The 20,833-nt window shown below is 46.1% G+C and overlaps 2 long non-coding RNA genes across 4 annotated transcripts in view; one reads left to right on the forward strand and one right to left on the reverse strand.

Moving 5' to 3' along the window:
* Positions 1-9,905, forward strand: part of LOC129631114 (uncharacterized) — a 32,508-nt gene extending 22,603 nt beyond the window's left edge. For 2 of the 3 annotated variants that reach the window (XR_008703898.1, XR_008703897.1), the window contains 4 exons: positions 4,206-4,300; positions 6,565-6,607; positions 7,241-7,302; positions 8,245-9,905. This is a non-coding gene — a long non-coding RNA (uncharacterized LOC129631114). Of the gene's footprint in view, positions 1-4,205; positions 4,301-6,564; positions 6,608-7,240; positions 7,303-7,451; positions 7,506-8,244 lie in introns of all 3 variants that reach the window. The other variant, XR_008703899.1, reaches the window with a different exon arrangement.
* A 6,096-nt stretch (positions 9,906-16,001) lies between these two features.
* Positions 16,002-20,536, reverse strand: LOC129631116 (uncharacterized). The gene is made up of 3 exons (XR_008703903.1): positions 20,431-20,536; positions 20,235-20,329; positions 16,002-16,218 (listed from the first exon to the last, which is right to left on the reverse strand). It is a non-coding gene; the product is annotated as an uncharacterized LOC129631116 (long non-coding RNA).
* Positions 20,537-20,833: the final 297 nt, after the last annotated feature.

The raw sequence follows: 20,833 nt of genomic DNA on the forward strand, positions 1-20,833 counted from the left end.
GCTTTGGCTCCATCCCTTCATTCTTTCTGGAGTTATTTCTCCACTGATCTCCAGTAGCATATTGGGCACCTACCGACCTGGGGAGTTTCTCTTTCAGTATCCTATCTTTTTGCCTTTTCATACTGTTCATGGGGTTCTCAAGGCAAGAATACTGGTTTGCCATTCCCTTCTCCAGTGGACCACATTCTGTCAGACCTCTCTACCATGACCTGCCCGTCTTGGGTGGCCTCAGGGGCATGGCTTAGTTTCATTGAGTTAGATGAGGCAGTGGTCCTAGTGTGATTAGATTGATTAGTTTCTGTGAGTATGGTTTCAGTGTGTCTGCCCTCTGATGCCCTCTTGCAACACCTACCGTCTTACTTGGGTTTCTCTTAACTTGGGCGTGGGGTATCTCTTCACGGCTGCTCCAGCAAAGCACAGCTGCTGCTCCTTACCTTGGAAGAGTGGTATCTCCTCGCAGGCGCCCGTCCTGACCTTGAACATGGAATAGCTCCTTAGGCCCTCCTGCGCCCGCACAACCACCACTCCTTGGACATGGGGTTGCTCCACCTGGCCGCCGTCCCTGGCCTCGGATGCGGGGTAGCTCCTCCCGGCTGCCGCCCCTGACCTTGGGCATGAGGTGGCTCCTCCCAGTGCCGCCCCTGGCCTCGGGCATGGGGTTTCTCCACCTGGCTGCTGCCCTTGGCCTCGGGCGTGGGGTAGCTCCTCCCAGCCGCTGCCCCTGACCTTGGACGTAGGGTAACTCCTCTTGGCCGCCGCCCCTCGGGCATGGGGTCCTCCTGGCTTCTGCCCCTGACCTCGGACGTGGGGTAGCTCCTCTCGGCTGTGCTAAGTGCCACAGGTCGTGCTAAGTGCGCGGGTCGCAGCCGCCTGCACTCATGTCGTCAGCGTGCCCTTTCTCACTTACAGCTTCCTAGTCTCTGTCTCCAATCCCTGCCCACAGTATGCCCTCCTGGCGTCCATGTTGAAGCCTCCCCTAGTCTCAGCCTACTCTTTCCCATCCCGCCTATCATATTGTCTAGGCCGTCAACAGCCCTCCTCTGCTTGCTGAGCTCCTGATGACCTGGGAAAAGGCAGGGCAGAAGTGGGAGCTGTCTGTGGTGCTGGAGTGGATTAGCTCAGAAATCTTCCTAGGAAAGGAGGGCCCCAAGAAGGATTTACAAGGCAGATCACACTTGTGCTCTGTAGTGTTTTCGGTTTCTTCAACAGGACCACCATGCCTGAAAGTGTGAAAACTTCTCCAGCAGGTGTGTTTACTCCATTCTCACCAGAGTGGTCTAACCACAAATGAACATTCCTCATGTCATTTCCTGTTATTGCAATATGTTTTTCCGGTTTTATTTTATTTTTTTGGTGCACTAGGTCTTTGTTGCTGTGTGTGGGCTTTCTCTCTGCTGTGAGTGGAGGCTACTCTCTAATTGGGGTACACACGCTTCTTGTTGTGGTGGCTTCTCTTGTTGTGGAGCATGGGCTCTAGGCAGGCAGGCTTCAGTAGGTGTGGAGCACGGGCTTAAATGCCCCAAGGCACGTGAAACCTTCCTGGACCAGGGATGGAACCCATGTCCCCTGCATTGGCAGGTGGACCCTTAACCACTGGAACACCAGGGAAGCCCTACATGTATCTTTCTTGTTACATGTAACTCTTCTTCATTTCAATGGCTAGATTGAATCTTAGTGCTGTTGTGTAACCAAGTTGTGTCTGAATCTTTTGTGACCCCATGGATGGTAACCCACCAGGCTCCTTGAGATTTGCTAGGCAAGAATTCTGGAGTGGGTTGCCCTTATCTCCACCAGGAGATCTTTCCAAGCCAGGGATCGAGCCAGTGTCTCTTGAATTGGCAGGCAGGTTCTTACCACTTAGCCACCTGACAAGCCCAGGGGGACCCTGAGGTGTACCAAAAAGGGACTCAGAGCCAGGAAAAGCAAGATGATTGGCTAAAGGAAATCCAGAAGAAATGCCCCTTAAAAGTGATCCTAACTACCATGAGGCCCGACTCCCCCACTCTCTCTGAGCCCTCTGGCATGTGTACCCACAAGCACCCTTTCCCTCCTAATAAACACTTTGCTTGCTTCACCATTTTCTATCTCTAGGTGGGGATTCACCTCTACATAGATAATGAGTCAGGGTTTGTCACCAGCCATTCACCTTGGTGGTCTAGTGCTTAGGATCCAGTGCTCTCCCTCCCACAGCCTGACCTCAGTCTCTGGCCAGGGCTGAAACCCTGCTTCGAGTCACTGCAGGCCGAGATCAGTCTCCTGCCTGGTTGGGTGCTGACCTCCTTCCCCTGCTGAGCTGAGGCTCCGGCCAGGCACAGGGCAGGGGAAGGGCCAGATCTGGAGGAGCGAGCGCCAAGGGATCTGAGCCCCCCTGGGGTCGAGGGCTTGGGGAGGTTTTCAGGGGCACATTCTGGAGGGGATTAGCCCTGAGGGGCTTAGTGTGGGGAGCAGGGGTAGTGCTGTGGCACAGACCTGGGAGCTTGGAGGCTGGTTCCTAATCTGAGCAGAGTGGCCCTGGTGGTCTTGAGAAAAGCTGGGGGCGCAAAGGACCCAGACGCCAGTCTTCAAGGGACCGAATAGGGTCACAGCAGAGGGGAGGAGCCGCTCTTGTGAAGTTTTAAGAAAATGCACTATTGTGTTAGAGGACTTATCAGTGTGGGATGTTTATGACCAAGATTTCAGTTCGCTTATGATTTACACATCCCAACTCTGCCTGCCTAACCAACAAGAGTGATTTGAACCTGGAGAGACATCACTGACATGATGATAACTGTGTTCAGGAGACAAAAATTACCAGCTTGCCTTCCTGTACTGGTTCCTTCACTGCAGGAAGCAGGACAAAATACAGAAATGGAATATTTGCTGTTACCAGCAATGCACAAATGTTACCTTCCTGCCTGTGTACCTGTTCCATGGTTCTTTGTGACCCTTTGGACTGTGGCGCCCCAGGCTCCAATGTCCAGGGTATTTCCCAGGCAAAAATACTGTAGTGGCCTGCCATTCCCTACTCCAGGGGATCTTATGCATCCAGAGACCAGACTCAAGCCCCCGCCATGTCCTGCATTGCAGACATATTCTTTACCCCTCAGCCACCCTGACAACCTGTCCACTTCACCCTAAAGAAATAAAGGGCATCTGAACTCTCCTGTGGCCTCATGCCTGTTTCTGTGCCGACTTCCTTCTCCTGGAGGGCTGAGACGCCAGGCAGGGGCAGACCAGGGAAGGGCCAGATTGTAACCAAGCAGGACCCACTCAGGCTTTCCCAGAAGAAACCCCCAGTCAAGTCCTCCACCAGCCTTTTGTCTGTAGAAAATCTTTCACCAAATAATCCATTTAGGGTCTTCCCTGGTGGTCTGGTGGCTAAGACTCCACCAGTCAAATTCATGGGCTGAAGTTTGATCCAGGTAGGGGAACAAAGATCCCTCATGCCTTCTGGCGAGGATGGGGGAAAACAAAGAATAAATTTCATCAGAGCAGTGAGAAAATCCTGAAGGGGAAAATGTCAAACAAGACAAAATAATATTGGCGCCATCAAACAAAGTCAAGGACTTTTCTTCCTCAAGGTCTCTTGGTAATATTCTGTGGCTTATGTGTGAGCTATTTTGCACTTACCAAAACCCCCACCAGGCTGAACAAGTGAACTGCTGCCCACAGCAAGTAGACCCCAGACCGGCTGGAACAAGAAGGTTGATGCTGCGGCCTCCCCACTGCCTCAACACCGGCCATGGCTCCATAAACACTAAAGACTCCATATAGCCGCTCCAGGCTGGCACTCATGGTCTTGGGGGCACTAGGCCAATGTGGGCCAATTTTCCTAGCAAAGCAGTAAAGCTCTTTCTTTCTACCTCACCCAAACTTCTTTCTTACAGACTTCACTCTGCCTTGGTGTGCAAGGGCTGAATTTGTGTAACAAAATTGGAGTCCTGTGTGGGGTTGGCTTAGGGGTGACCCCATGGGTGTCCCCTGGCTCCATCACACTCTCTAGATTTTCCTCCACGCAGCCTCTTTCCAGAAGGTTGGAACGCTGGGAAGATTCCTTCAGAGGCCTGATCCTTGACGACCCATGTCAAGAAGGCTGAGCCCCAGTCATACTCGGTCCACCAAGCGGGCAGTGGGGACACCAAGGCGGTAGAGGAGGGAAGAGGAAGGGCCACCCTAGAGGGTGGGGAGGCCACCTTCGCCTCAAGGATGTTCCTGTCTTCCTCTAGCCCATACCAGTTTGAATTTTGCTGCTCCAAGGAATTATTTTGAGGAAGGAGAAAGACACCTTCTTGGACATTGAGACATCTTGGCCAGCATCTGGGTGAGTCCCCCGCTGTGTATCCGAGGCTCCTTCAACATGTCCATCTGAGGAACATTTGTTTCCATCTGGAGAACATTGAGTGCCTGTCTGGTTAGTTTTCATATTGGAAATCCCACCTGTGAGGTCTAAGGACTCAGGTCATGGACTTGGCAGGAATTGGAAACAGCCACTCTGAGCTTTATGCTTTCTGGTGTCTTCCCCCTCATATAAGGTTAACATCAGCTAATGAGGTCTGGTTTGTATTTGGCTCATAGGTGTCTTATCATAATGGGAAATGCTCCTTTGATTTCCTCTGATAACCTCCTAGGACACATTTTGGATGACTGGTCAACCTACACGTTTAAACCTATCAACAAGGACAAAATAATTTAACACTATGTAGTCACAATAATCTTTAGACTTTGGAGAAAATGGTTGAGATGAAACTCTTTTGAAATTTCAGAACTGGTTGTTTTTGCATGTGCAGTTGGAGAGTGTGTCTTGATAACACACTTTAGTTTTCTAGAACACTCACCCTGAGAGAACAAAGATATTCTTAGGATAAATGTTGATGTTAAGCCTCACCATGTCCCTAAGTATTAATACAAACACAGCCCACATTGCCTGCGTTTCAGCCTTGGCTTATTTAGAAGAACTGTAACTGAGCCAGGAGACGGGTGGAAGGAGGAAAAAAAAAGAAGCCTTTGACCTCAAGTGTGAACATTTGACGGTTCTCTCTGTTTTTCGTCAACTGACAAGTTTAATTGCAGTGCCTGATTCATGAAATGTAAAATGATGAAACAGATCTCTGCTCGTGTGTATGTCTCCATGTGTGTCTTTGTCTTTAGAAAATATTCCTGAGATTAACTTCTAAATGAGCTCTATTCCATTGACTAAAAGTACAATAAGCACTTACAAATGGAGTATTTCTGAGTCACAAAATCTGGGAAATGTTCAACATTAGTCTCTGTGTGGTACTGACATAAGTTTAGCTTGTTAACTGTGTCTGATTACTGGAGACACGAGACACCAACATTCTTTCACTGTACTTAGTTCTACTGCTAGTCACTAGGTCATATCTGTGGCAAAATTTGTCAGCAAGAAAGTTCACTCACACTGATAACTGTCATAAATAACTGAGATAAATGGTATAGAAGCTTTTAGGTAAGCTCTTTAGAAGAATTACACTTTATATTTTGGATGCTCAGGAATTTAAACCATTAGAGTTTTGTCAAATTAAATTCAATGATGAGAATTCATTGAAAATGTAAATCAATTTTAGAGAAAACAGTGAAACATTGAGTTCTGAACAAGTCTATGTTTACTTACCTTTTCCTTTTGAAAAAACACTAAACATTTTTGAATTTATTAAGTACATATATCATATGCAGAAAGAAATATTGTACCCTAAGATATGCATGTCTTATACGTTATAAAATATACTGTTGATAAAAAATTAAATCGCCTGTTTCTTGATTTTCAGTTTTAAGGGATTTTGCTAATGTGATATGATTTAACATCTATTAAAAATAAATTGGAGTTTCAGCCTCAACATCAGTCCTTCCAATGAACACCCGGGACTGGTCTCCTTTAGGATGGACTGGTTGGATCTCCTGGCAGTCCAAGGGACTCTCAAGAGTCTTCTCCAACATCACAGTTCAAAAGCATCAATTCTTCGATACTCAGCTTTCTTCACAGTCCAACTCTCACATCCATACATGACCACTCGAAAAACTATAGCCTTGACTAGACAGACCTTTGTTGGCCAGGTAATGTCTCTGCTTTTTAATATGCTGTCTAGGTTGGTCATAACTTTCCTTCCAAGGAAAAAGCGTCTTCTAATTTCATGGCTGCAGTCACCATCTGCAGTCATTTTGGAGCCCCCCCCAAATAAAACCCGACACTGTTTCCACTGTTTCACCATCTATTTGCCATGAGTTTATGGAACCTGATGCCAGGATCTTAGTTTTCTGAATGTTGAGTTTTAAGCCAACTTTTTCACTATCCTCTTTCACTTTCATCAAGAGGCTCTTTAGTTTTTCTTTGCTTTCTGCCATAAGGGTGGTGTCATCTGCATATCTGAGGTTATTGATATTTCTCCTGGCAATCTTGATTCAAGCTTCTGATTCTTCCAGACCAGCGTTTCTCATGATGTGACTTTAGCAAGAATTGCGTACATTTCAGGATTGATTAAGATTAAATATAAGTTAATTGAGTAAATGACTTTTATTATTAATAGTAAGCTGCAACAATTCTGGAATTTGGTTTTCTCTCTCTGTTAACAGAACACACTTTTCCTGGAATATGACCTGCCTTGGAGAACAGATGGTAAGTCTCTTTCTCTAGCTAACTCTGAGTGTTCCAGAGGAACTGTGAGGCATCTCAGAGGGAAATATTAGATTAACTAGCATCACTGGTATGTTAAACACCATGGGGAACATTATCAAGTGAATGAGAAGCCTTCTCAGGTTATACTGGGATGGATATTATTAACAGAGATTTGCTAGAAAAAAATTATGAAATTCCTACAAACCTGGTAGGTCCCAATGTCATAATTAGGACATACCAGGGCATACCAAGTTCTGCTACCAAGTCATAATTCTGGTTATTGTAACCAAGTTTCTTAACCCATTACATTGTGCTCAGTTGTGTCACTATATCTTTCAGTCTTTAAGTCAGTCACACATAGTTGTTACACTCTGATGGTTTTGCAAAAGGTCTTCATCTCAAAGAAGATTCATAGGAGAGACCATTTTGACGAGCACTGCTGTCTGATCAGTTTCACATTATACCAGGCAACTAACTGGATAAGATATTTTAAAATCTCAATTAAAAACTCTGCTGGTATTATAAAAGTGTTTAACAAAAGATGAAATACTGAGTCAACTTGTACATATAGTTTTAAAGTTTATAGGTTTTTTTTTTTTGCTCTGAAATATCATTGATCTGTTGGCTTTCTAGATAAAGCGCAGCCCTTCCCCTCAAGCTACTAATGATTGACAGCAATTGAATAAATGCCCTCTGTGAGTAAAACGGAAATATGTTACTTTTCTCTTGCTTGGTTTCCCCAGAAGTTAGAGATGCTTAACTCTGAGCAGCCTTATCAGGTAAATAAAAATGACTGTCTCCTGACATTTGCAATAATCTTCCTATTTTGGGGGCCCTTATGAAGAGAGAAATCTGCAAGCAAAATCAAATGGCAGGATTTGGGCCTGGACTTCCTGAGGTTAGAATGGTGTTGGTTCCTTGTCTTCTGGAATTCAGTCTGAGACTCTCTTTTGTACATATGGTTTTATGATTTATATTCTTGGAGGCTGGTCTTTGACGTAGCACACAGGCTCTTCATTGCTAGTGCGGGCTTTCTCTAGTTGCAACACTAATTGTGAGCAAGACAATTCAAGCTCTAGCCTCACAGCAAGGACCACTGAGACACCGCATAGTTATCACATGGAAACACTCAAAAACTCATCTTGCTTGTTGCCCTCTAAAATAGGAGGACTCTTTTGAAAAATATCACAAATCATTAATCATTATCCTTATTGTAATATGCTTTCATATTTTTCAAATGTTTGTCCAGGGGTGAGGACAAGGCGATCAAAGAGAGAAATAATATTTCCTTAACACAAACTGTTGATGCTAACAAAGCTTGGAACTTGAGATTATTTCCAGCTCTTGTGTCCTTTCCTCAAATCAGATAGGTTGACTCCCCTTGGAATTGTAGCCAAGAAGGAACTTGTGAGGCCTTCGTAGATCCCCACCCATGTGCACCTGCCTTTCATCTAGGAAAAACAACTTTAGTCAAGAATGTAATTAATCATAGCAGTGAGAAAATACAGAAAGAAAGGAAACTGTCAAAGAAGTCAAAATAATAATATCGTAGCAATTAAACAAACTCATGGACTGTTAGTTCTTCCTCAAGGGTTATCGATAATATTCTGAGCCAGGACCTTTGACCCCTTTTACAGAATCTGAAACCTCTGCCAGATGGAAGAAGTGAACTATGCTGCCTACAAGCAGGAAGACCTGAGACCGGCTGGAAGCACAAGGGTGATGCTGCTGCTCCCCGAGACCTCATCACAGACCCAACAGAAGAGTGTCCTCAAGTTGATCAGGCTCTGCTCCTTGAACAATATAAGACTCCTCAAACCCCTCCACCACCAGACACACGGCCTTTTATTTATTTTAATATTTTATTTATTTATCTATTTATTTGGCTGCCTTGGTTCTGATTTGCAGATGTGGGATAGTCCCTACCTCTGGTGGGATCTTGCTTTTAGTGCAGAGACTCACCAGCTGTGGGGTGAGGGCTCAGCTGCTTCTGGGCTGGGAGATCTTACATTCCCCACCAGGGATCGAACCCACGTCCACTGCATTTCAAGGTGGACTCTAAACCACTGGACCCCCAGGGAAGTCCCAGGGCACAGTCTTGAGGGCATTAGCCTGCTTGGTCCCCCGTGTGTGGCAAAGTAGTAAAGCTAGTTTTTCCATTTCACTTAAAACTCTCTCTCTCAGATGTAATCTGGCCCCAGTACACAGAGGCCCAATTTTGGCAAGGAGATCTGGAGGGAAACCAGGAGCAATTAGAAGAACCGGGTCCTGGGGGCAGAAGGGCTGAGGGACCTGAGTCCCAGCCGGGTGGAAGGCTACGAGGTGCCAAACGGGACATTCCGGAGGGGAGCCCTGTGGGCAGCAGGGGTGGCGCCGCGCAGATGGGAACCTGAACTCAGAGGAGGGGCTAGAGGAATCCGGGCGGCCCCGAGAGGAGTCGGGGACACAGGGCCCGGGTGCCAGTCTTCAAGGGACAGAATAGGGTCAGAACAGAGGGAAGGGGGAGCTCTGCGCCACGGAGGAGTCCCCGGAGTGTAAGGACCGCCCCGGAGGGGAAACGTGTGAATGACAGTGTGGACTCCAAGAAGCTCCGTGCTTCCCAAGGCGGGGCCCAGGAGGCTGGCAGTTCCAACAGCGCTGGATGCACCTGAGGCCTCTATTTGCCTCAAGGAGGGATACTGGGAATGCAGCCCCGTCCCTCCCCCATCAGAGTTATTCCTCACCCTGACTTTCCCCTCCCATCCTTCAGGGCAGTGCCCCTCTCTTCACCCCCTGCCCCCTAAACTCATCGCCCATCCCCGGCTTTTCTAGATTCTTCTGGGCTCTGCACACTCCTAGGCCTGCCCCATCCTTGATTCTCTGCCCCTCCCCGCGCTCCAGGTTCTAGATTTCAGACACGCTGGGACCTGGGCTGCAGTGCTTCCACGTGGACACACATCTTGAGCCACAGACAAGAAGGAAACACAAGGGACTAAAAATAACTCTGCATACATGAACAGCTGGGGCAAATGATGCACGAGATAAAAAAAGAAAAAAGATCAAAACTCCAGTCACCCCTTTGGAGCTGGAGAACTAAAGAGGGTCCTGGACAGAGCACCACCAAGGGGCTGGGCAGACCTGTCATTCATCCCTCCGGCCCAATGCTGGACCCAGCCTGCCCTCACCCCACTTAATGGACCAGATTTCCCACATGCGCCCCGACACCCCCTCACCCCCCAGGAGCAAATAATGCAGCTTGTCACCTGTTTGACTCCCTTCCTGATGCACCCAGAGCCCCAATAAAATCTTGTCTGAATTTCCTGTCTGGCCTCTTATCAATGTCTATTGACTTAGGATTCCAAGAACTCTGGTGGGGAACATACCATTCCAGCTCTGCACACTCCTAGGTCAACACCCTCCTCCTTATCCTCCCTCCCCCCTCCCTGTGTTCTAGATGCTTGTCCTCATGCCATCCCTTCCCTGGACCCTGGATCTGTTTTGTCTCCACTCTGGTCCCCATTTGGTTCACCTACTCACACATCTCAGCATCTCTCACTCGGTTGAAGCATGACTTCGACTTCCGAGGTGGGCATTCGCTTTCCTACAGAGCTTCTCCAGATGCTGCAGGCCCCACCCAGACCCCCTCTAAGAGAAATCCTGCCCTTCTCAGCCTGGTCCCAGCTGGAGCCTGGAAAGCCTGCCCTCTGTCCCACACTCTAGACCCCACCCCAAGACCTCTCACCATTGGCCTCCCTCACTTCCCCTGGGCTCAAGTCCAGGAAGCCTTTACTCACACACCCAGGTTCAACTCACTTCCTTTGTTTTAAATTCTAAAAGTAAGTTATTTCATTGACAATTTTGAAGGGCACTTTCCATTTACAGCTCTTACAACATATTGCCTATATTCCCATGTTGTACGCTCCATCCTTGAAGCTTTCTTAGGGCTTCTCAGGTGGCACTAGTGTTCAGGAATCCGCCTGCCAATGCAGGACACACAGGAGACACGGGATCGATCCCTGGGTAGGGGAGATCGCCTGCAGAAGGAAATGGCAACCCAATCCCAGTATTCTTGCCTGGAAAAGTCCATGGACAGAGGAGCCTGTCTTACTTCCAACAGTTTGTACCTCCCACTCCTCCTCCCCAATATTGAAGCCCCTGCCCTCCCACTAGAAACCACTAGTCATTCAAACTATCAGTGAGTCTGCTGCTTTTGGTTGCACACGCCACCTTGCTTATTGTGTCAGGTCCTCGTATCAGTGAATCCTACATGATCTGTACCTATTTTCTCCCATTCATATGTCATTGCTCTCTAGTCAGTGTTTTCCTTTGTTGTGCAAAATTTTTCAGCTTAATTAGGTCCAGGAAGATCCCCTGGAGAGTAGATAGGCTACCCACTCCAGTATTCTTGGGCTTTCCTTGTGGCTCAGCTACTAAAGAATCCGTCTGCAATGCTGGAGACGTGGGTTTGATCCCTGGCTTGCAAAGATCCCCTGGAGAAGGGAAAGGTTACCCACTCCAGTACTCTGGCCTGGAGAATTCCATGGACTGTGTAGTCCATGGGGTTACAAACAGTCGGACATGACTGAAGTGACTTAGCATACAATCTTTTTAAAAATGTTTTATTTTTTAATTGGAGGAAAATTGCTTAACAATGTCATGTTGGTTTCTGCCATGCAACAATGTCAATCAGTCATAATTATATTTATATCCATGTATACCATCCCTCGAGAATCTCCCCCCAACCCCATCCCACCCCTCTGGCTCATCACAGAGCACCAGGTGGGCTCCCTGTACTGTCTAGCAACTTCTCAGGCTGTCTGTCTGAGACTCGGCTGTGTATCTATATCGATGTAACTTTCTCCATCCGCTCCACTCTTTCCTTCCCTAGTCCACCAGTCCCTTCTCTATATCTGTGTCTCCATTCCTTCCCTGAAAACAGGTTCATCAATACCGTTTTTCTAGATTCCATATATATTATTAATATACAATATTTGTTGTTCTCTGACTTACTTCACCCTGTATGACAGGCTCTAGGTTCGACTGAGCGACTTCACTTTCACTTTTCACTTTCACGCATTGGAGAAGGAAATGGCAACCCACTCCAGTGTTCTTGCCCGGAGAATCCTAGGGACAGGGGAGCCTGGTGGGCTGCCGTCTATGGGGTCACACAGATTCGGACACGACTGAAGCGACTTAGCAGCAGCAGCAGCAGCAGCAGTTTCAGCTACCTCACTAGAACTGACTCAACTTTTTTCCTTTTTATAGCTGAATATTATTCCATTGTATATACATACCACAACTTCTTTATCCGTGGACATCTAGGTTGCTTCCATGTGCTTCCCAATAAACACTGGGAGAATAGACATTTTGATGATGGTCATTCTGACCAGTGTAGGGTGAAACCTTATTCGAGTACTGATTTGCAGTTCTTTATAATTTGTGATGTTGAGTATCTGTCCAGGTCCTTGTTTATTTTCTACACTGTGAGTACAACTTACCTCTTGCAGTTAGCTTTTTGAAGGTCTGCCCTGTTTTGAATTCTTTTCCGGTGATTTACCCCAGGGTATTTCTTAAGGGCAGGCTTGTGAATAGCCATCAGCCCCGGCTTTCAAGCGGTTGTTGTGGGAAATGGCCACAAGGTGGCAGCATTTCTTCATGCCCAACTCTGGGTACCTGGGCAACCAGAGCCTTAGGGCAAGTCCTATTTCTGGGTTGTCAGTGAGAGTGGCTATGCTTAAGGCTTGTGTCTCCTTACTTCCTCCCCCTTACCCTCCATTCCCAAGACAGATCCCGATTGCAACACCACTCTGCAGAAGGGGGTGTCATCCACAGGTGGGGTGACGCTAAGGAAGGAAGCTGGAGGTGGGAACCCCAACCCCACCACCAGGAGACGCAGAGCCCAGGGAACTTTGCAAAGTTCTTCCAGTCCAGAGGCTCCACCATCCTTTGGGGGCACTATGGCTTGTTCTGCTGCAGGAGGACCCGCCTGGGTCTGGAGACTGTGGGCTCATACAGAGGGGAAAAGGAAGTTCATGTCTGTCGCGGTGGGGGGCTCATTGCCTGGTGCACCCTCCCCAGACCCTCATCTCCACGACAGTCCAGTCTGGGGACCCAAGCCTACTCAGGCTCCAGGGATGTGACATCAGCCCAGGTCCCAAGGCCTGAGCAGAAGAGAGTCTTCAGTTTTGTTTGTTTTGTTGGTCTATTTTTGCCACTTATTTTGAATTGGAATATATAGATAATTTACACTGTGGTTTGTGTGTTTTTTTTAGCTGTACGGCAACTTGAATAATTCACACATGACTTATATGTTCTTTTTCAGCTTCATTCCCCATGTAGGTCATTACAGAATGTTGAGTAGGGTTCCTTGTGCTTTGCAGTGGGTCCTTGTGGATTATTTTATAAACACTAGTGTATCTGTTATTCTCATGTTACTAATTTCTCCCTGCCCCCAAACCTTCATTTTTTGGTAACCATAAGGACTGTTTCTAAGTCTGGGAGGCTGTTTCTGTTTTGTCAAGAAGTTTATTGTATCCATGTTTAGATTCCATCTAGAAGTGATATCTTAGGATATTTGTCTTTCACTTACTTATGATCATCTGTGGGTCCATTTAAGCTGCTGCCAATGGCCTTCTTTCCTTCGGTTTTTTTGATGGCTGAGTGTATTTCAGTATATAGATGGACCAGTTACCCTTTATTTCTCTATTGATGAACATTTTGGTGGATGGTCTGTCTTGGAGGTTAAGTAAATCAGTGTCTCCATGCCGAAAAAGTGAGGGTTTCTGTTCCTTTTAGTCTAGGTCCTGAATTTACTTGCTCTGACAGACATATGGGAAGTCTCCATCTCCTAGAGGCTGTGTTTTGGCTACTCCTTACTGTGCTGTTGGATTACAGCACAGTATCCAACAAAGTGGCACAAAGTAACACTTTGTTTCTATATACAGAACTTTCTTGACTGTATATGAAGTGGATATAAGAAAAAAGTTTTTATACTTTTATACTGTTTTCTTGTAGTGGATATAACAAAAAAAAATCGTTATATACACTACTTTCCTGGCCAGTAGTGGATATAACAAAAAAAGCATCAGAAGGATATTTTGAAAGTAGTGGCTTCTAGTGGGAGGGCAGGAGCTTAAATATGGGGAGGGGGAGGTACCAACTGCTGCGAGGAAGACAGGCTCCCCTGTCCATGGATTTTCCTGGCAAGAATACTGGGATTGGGTTGCCATTTCCTTCTGCAGGCGATCTCCCCTACCCAGGGATCGATCCTGTGTCTCCTGTGTGTCCTGCATTGGCAGGCGGATTCCTGAACACTAGTGCCACCTGAGAAGCCCTAAGAAAGCTTCAAGGATGGAGCGTACAACACGGGAATATAGGCAATATGTTGTAAGAGCTGTAAATGGAAAGCGCCTTTCAAAATTGTCAATGAAATAATTTTAGAATTTAAAACGAACTGAGTTGAGCCTGGGTGTGTGAGTAAAGGCTTCCTGGACTTGAGCCCAGGGGAAGTGAGGGAGGCCAATGGTGAGAGGTCTTGGGGTGGGGTCTAGAGAGTGGGACAGAGGGCAGGCTTTCCAGGCTCCAGCTGGGACCAAGCTGAGAAGAGCAGGATTTCTCTTAGAAGTGGTCTGGGTGGGGCCTGCAGCATCTGGAGAAGCTCTGTAGGAAAGTGAATGCCCACCTTGAAGTCAAAGTCATGCATCAGCCGAGTTTGAGAAATGCTGAGATGTGTGAGTAGGTGAACCAAATGGAGACCAGAGTGGAGACAAAACAGATCCAGGGTCCAGGGAAGGGATGGCACTGAGGACAGAAGAGTCTAGAACACAGGGAGCGGGGAGGGAGGAAAGGGAGGAGGGTGTTGACCTAGGAGTGTGCAGAGCCAGAGGGTATGCAACCCATCGGGGTTCTTGGAAACCTAAGTCAATAGACATTGATAAGAGGCCAGAAAGGAAATTCAGACAAGGTTTTATTGGGGCTCTGAGTGCAACAGGGAGTCAAACAAGTGACAAGTTCCCTTGTTTGCTCCTGGGGGGTTGGGGGGGTATAGGGGCACACATGGGAAATCTGGTGCACTAAATGGGGTGAGGGCAGGCTGGGTCCAGCATTGGGCGGGAGGGCTGAAATCCAGCTCTGCCCACAGGCTTGGTGTGCTGTGTGCAGGCATCACGTCCAGGACCCCACTTTAGTTCTCCAGCTCCAAAGGGGTGACTGGAGTTTTGATCTTTTTTCTTTTTTTATCTCGTGCATCATTTGCCCCAGCTGTTCATGTATGTAGAGTTGTTTTTAGTCCCTTCTCCTTTCCTTCTTGTCTGTGGCTCAAGATGTGTGTCCACGTGGAAGCACTGCAGCCCAGGTCCCAGCGTGTCTGAAATCTAGAACCTGGAGCGCGGGGAGGGGCAGAGAATCGAGGATGGGGCAGGCCTAGGAGTGTGCAGAGCCCAGAAGAATCTAGAAAAGCCGGGGATGGGCGATAAGTTTAGGGGGCAGGGGGTGAAGAGAGGGGCACTGCCCTGAAGGATGGGAGGGGAAAGTCAGGGTGAGGAATAACTCTGATGGGGGAGGGACGGGGCTGCATTCCCAGTTTCCCTCCTTGAGGCAAATAGAGGCCTCAGGTGCATCCAGCACTGTTGGAACCGCCAGCCTCCTGGGCCCCGCCTTGGGAAGCACGGAGCTTCTTGGAGGCCACACCGTCGTCCACACGTTTCCCCTCCGGGGCAGTCCTCACACTCAGGGGGTCCTCCGTGCACAGAGCTTCTCCTTCCCTCTGTTCTGACCCTATTCTGTCCCTAGAAGACTGGCGCCTGGGCCCTGTGCCCCTGACTCCTCTCGGGGCCGCCCGGGTTCCTCTAGCCCCTCCGCTGAGATCAGGAGCCCGTCTGTGCGGGCGCCGCCCCTGCTGCCCACAGGACGCCTCCTCAGGGCTCCCCTCCGGAATGTCCCGTTTGGCACCTCGCAGCCTTCCACCCGGCTGGGACTCAGGTCCCTCAGCCCTCCTGCCCCCAGGATCCGGTTCTTCCAATTGCTCCTGGTTTCCCTCCAGATCTCCTTGCCAAAATTGGGCCTCTGTGTACTGGGGCCAGATTACATCTGAGAGAGAGATTTAAGTGAAATGGAAAAACTAGCTTTACTGCTTAGCCACACAGGGGGGACCAAGCAGGCAAATTGCCCTCAAGACTGTGTTCTAGGACTTCCCTGGGGGTCCAGTGGTTTAGAGTCCACCTTGAAATGCAGTGGACGTGGGTTCGATCCCTGGTGGGGAATCTAAGATCTCACAGTCCAGGAGCAGCTGAGCCCTTGCCCCACAGCTGATGAGTCTTTGTGCTACAAGCAAGATCCCACCAGAGGTAGGGACTATCCCGCATCTGCAAATCAGAACCAACGCAGCCAAATAAATAGATAAATAAATAAAATATTAAAATAAATGAAAGGCCATGTGTCTGGTCCTGGAGGGGTTTGAGGAGTCTTATATTGTTCAAGGAGCAGAGCCTGATCAACTTGAGGACGCTCTTCTGTGGGGTCCATGATGAGGTCTTGGGGAGCAGCAGCATCACCCTTGTGGTTCCACCGGTCTCAAGTCTTCCTGCTTGTGGGCGGCATAGTTCACTTCTTCCATCTGGCAGAGGTTTCAGATTCTGTAAAAGGGGTCAAAGGTCCTGGCTCCGAATATTATCGATAGCCCTTGAGGAAGAACTAACAGTCCATGAGTTTGTTTAATTGCTACGATATTATTATTTTGACTTCTTTGACAGTTTCCTTTCTTTCTGTATTTTCTCACTGCTATGATTAATTACATTCTTGACTAAAGTTGTTTTTCCTAGATGAAAGGCAGGTGCACATGGGTGGGGATCTACGAAGGCCTCATAAGTTCCTTCTTGGCTACAATTCCAAGGGGAGTCAACCTATCTGATTTGAGGAAAGGACACAAGAGCTGGAAATAATCTCAAGTTCCAAGCTTTGTTAGCATCAACAGTTTGTGTTAAGGAAATATTATTTCTCTCTTTGATCACCTTGTCATAGCCCCTGGACAAACATTTGAAAAATATGAAAGCATATTACAATGAGAATAATGATTAATGATTTGCGATATTTTTCCAAAGAGTCCTCCTATTTTAGAGGGCAACAAGCAAGATGAGTTTTTGAGTGTTTCCATGTGATAACTATGCGGTGTCTCAGTGGTCCTTGCTGTGAGGCTAGAGCTGGAATTGTCTCGCTCACAATTAGTGTTGCAACTAGAGAAAGCCCGCACTAGCAATGAAGAGCCTGTGTGCCACGTCAAAGACCAGCCTCCAAGAATGCTAAATAAGTAAATCATAAAACCATATGTACAAAAGAGAGTCTCAGACTGAATTCCAGAAGACAAGGAACCAACACCATTCTAACCTCAGGAAGTCCAGGCCCAAATCCTGCCATTTGATTTTGCTTGCGGATTTCTCTCTTCATAAGGGCCCCCAAATATGAAGATTATTGCAAATGTCAGGAGGCAGTCATTTTTATTTACCTGATAAGGCTGCTCAGAGTTAAGCATCTCTAACTTCTGAGAAACCAAGCGAGAGAAAAGTAACATATTTCCGTTTTACTCACAGAGGGCATTTATTCAATTGCTGTCAATCATTAGTAGCTTGAGGGGAAGGGCTGGGCTTTATCTAGAAAGCCAACAGATCAATGATATTTCAGAGCAAAAAAAAAAAAAAAAAAACCCATAAACTTTAAAACTATATGTACAAGTTGACTCAGTATTTCATCTTTTGTTAAACAGTTTTATAATACCAGCAGGGTTTTTTAACTGGGATTTTAAAATATCTTATCCAGTTAGTTGCCTGGTATAATGTGAAACTGATCAGACAGCAGTGCTCGTCAAAATGGTCTCTCCTATGAATCTTCTTTGAGATGAAGACCTTTTGCAAAACCATCAGAGTACAATAACTATGTGTGACTGACTTAAAGACTGAAAGATATAGTGACACAACTGAGCACAATGTAATGGGTTAAGAAACTTGGTTACAATAACCAGAATTATGTCTCAGTAGCAGAAGTTGGTATGCCCTGGTATGTCCTAATTATGACATTGGGACCTACCAGGTTCGTAGGAATTTCATAATTTTTTTTAGCAAATCTCTGTTAATAATATCCATCCCAGTATAATCTGAGAAGGCTTCTCATTCACTTGATAATGCTTCCCATGGTGTTTAACATACCATTGATGCTACTTAATCTAGTATTTCCCTCTGAGATGCCTCACAGTTCCTCTGGAACACTCAGAGTTAGCTAGAGAAAGAGACTTACCATCTGTTCTCCAAGGCAGCTCATATTCCAGAAAAAGTGTGTTCTGTTAACAGAGAGAGAAAACCAAATTCCAGGATTGTTGCAGCTTACTATTAATAATAAAAGTCATTTACTCAATTAACTTATATTTAATCTTAATCAATCCTGAAATGTACACAATTCTTGCTAAAGTCACATCCTGAGAAACGCTGGGCTGGAAGAAGCAGAAGCTGGAATCAAGATTGCCGGGAGAAATATCAATAACCTCAGATATGCAGATGACACCATCCTTATGGCAGAAAGTGAAAAGGAACTAAAAAGCCTCTTGATGAGAGTGAAAAAGGAGAGTGAAAAAGTTGGCTTAAAACTCAACATTCAGAAAACCAATACAATATTGTAAAGTTATATAAAATAAGATTTAAAAAAGAAAACTAAGATCATGGCATCAGGTCCCATCACTTCATGGGAAATAGATGGGGAACCAGTGGAAACAGTGTCAGAATTTATGTTTTTGGGCTCCAAAATCATTGCAGATAGTGACTGCAGCCATGAAATTAAAAGACACTTACTACTTGGAAGGAAAGTTATGATCAACCTAGACAGCATATTAGAAAGCAGAGACATTACGTTGCCAACAAAGGTCCATCTAGTCAAGGCTATGGTTTTCCAGTGGTCATGTACAGATGCGAGAGTCAGACTGTGAAGAAAGCTGAGTGCTGAAGAATTGATGCTTTTGAACTGTGTTGTTGGAGGAGACTCTTGAGAGCCCCTTGGACTGCAAGGAGATCCAACCAGTCCATCCTAAAGGAGATCAGTCCGGGGTGTTCATTGAAGGGACTGATGCTGAGGCTGAAATTCCCATGTATTTTTAGTAGATGTTAAATCATATCACATTAGCAAAATCCCTTAAAACTGAAAATCAAGAAATAGGCAATTTAATTTTTTTTATCAAAAGTATATTTTATAACGTATAAGACATGCATATTTTAGGGCACAATTTTTCTTTTGTCATAGGAGATATGTACTTAATAAATTTAAAAATGTTTAGTGTTTTTTCATAAAAGGAAAAGGTAAATAAACATAGACTTGTTCAGAACTCAATGTTTCACCGTTTTCTCTAAAATTGATTTAAATATTCAATGAATTCTCATCATTGAATTTAATTTAACAAAACTCTAATGGTTTAAATTCCTGAGCATCCAAAATATAAAGTGTAATTCTTTTAAAGAGCTTACCTAAAAGCTTTTATACCATTTATCTCAGTTATTTATGACAATTATCAGTGTGAGTGAACTTTCTTGCTGACTTTTGCCACAGGTATGACCTAGTGACTAGCAGTAGAACTAAGTACAGTGAAAGAATGTTGGTGTCTTGTGTCTCCAGTAATCAGACACAGTTAACAAGCTAAACTGATGTCAGTGCCAGACAGAGACTTAATACTGAACATTTCCAAGATTTTGTGACTCAGAAATACTCCATTTGTAAGTGCTTATTGTACTTTTAGTCAATGGAATAGAGCTCATTTAGAAGTTAATCTCAGGAATATTTTCTAAAGACAAAGACACACACGGAGACATACACACGAGCAGAGATCTGTTTCATCATCATTTTACATTTCATGAATCAGGCACTGCAATTAAACTTGTCAGTTGATGAAAAACAGAGAGAACCATCAAATAGTCACACTTGAGGTCAAAGGCTTCTTTTTCTTTCCTCCTTCCACCCGTCTCCCGGCTCGGTTTCAGTTCTTCTAAATAAGCCAAGGCTGAAACGCAGGTAATGTGGGCTGTGTTTGTATTAATACTTAGGGACATGGTGAAGCTTAACATCAACTTTTCTCCTAAGAATATCTTTGTTCTCTCAGGGTGAGTGTTCTAGAAAACTACAATGTGTCATCAAGCCATCTCTCTCCAACTGCACATGCAAAAAGAACCAGTTCTGAAATTTCAAAGGAGTTTCATCACAACCATTTTCTCCAAAGTCTAAAGAATATTGTGACTACATGGTGTTAAACTATTTTGTCCTTATTGATAGGTTTAAACGTGTAGGTCATTTTGCACCAGTCATCCAAAATGTGTCCTAGGAGGTTATCAGAGGAAATCAAAGGAGCATTTCCCATTTTTGATCAGACACCCATGAGCGAAATTCAAACCAGATCTCATTAGCTGATGGAAACCTTATACGAGGGGAAGGACACCAGAAAGCATAAAGCTCAGAGTGGCTGTTTCCAATTTCTGCCAAGTCCATGACCTGAGTCCTTAGACCTCACAGGTGGGATTTCCAACATGAAAACTAACCAGACAGGCACTCAGTGTTCCCAGATGGAAACAAATGTTCCTCAGATGTACATGTTGAAGGAGCCTTGGATACACAGCGGGGGACTCACCCAGATGCTGGTCGAGATGTCTCGATGTCCCAGACATTGTCTTTCTCCTTCCTCAAAATAATTCCTTGGAGCAGCAAAATTCAAGCTGGTATGGACTGGAGGAAGACAGGAACATCCTTGAGGCGAAGGTGGCCTCCCCACCCTCTAGAGCGGCCCTTCCTCATCCCTCCTCTACCCCGTTGGTGTCCCCACTGACCGCTTGGTGGACCGAGTATGACTGGGGATCAGCCTTCTTGAGCTGAGTCCTCGGAGATCAGACCTCTGAAGGAATCTTCCCAGCGTTCCAACCTTCTGGAAAGAGGCTGCGTGGAGGAAAAATCTAGAGTGTGTGATGGAGCCAGGGGACACCCAGGGGGTCACCCCTAAGCCAACCCCACACGGGACTCCAAATTTGTTACCCAAATTCAGCCTCTGCACACCAAGGCAGAGTGAAGTCTGTAAGAAAGAAGTTTGGGTGAGGTAGAAAGAAAGAGCTTTACTGCTTTGCTAGGAAAAATGGGCCACATTGGCCTAGTGCCCCCAAGACCGTGAGTGCCAGCCTGGAGCGGGTATGTGGAGTCTTTAGTGTTTATGGAGCCATGGCTGGTGTTGAGGCAGTG

This window comes from Bubalus kerabau, chromosome 17 (genome assembly GCF_029407905.1).
Source record: "Bubalus kerabau isolate K-KA32 ecotype Philippines breed swamp buffalo chromosome 17, PCC_UOA_SB_1v2, whole genome shotgun sequence".
NCBI lineage: Eukaryota > Metazoa > Chordata > Mammalia > Artiodactyla > Bovidae > Bubalus > Bubalus kerabau.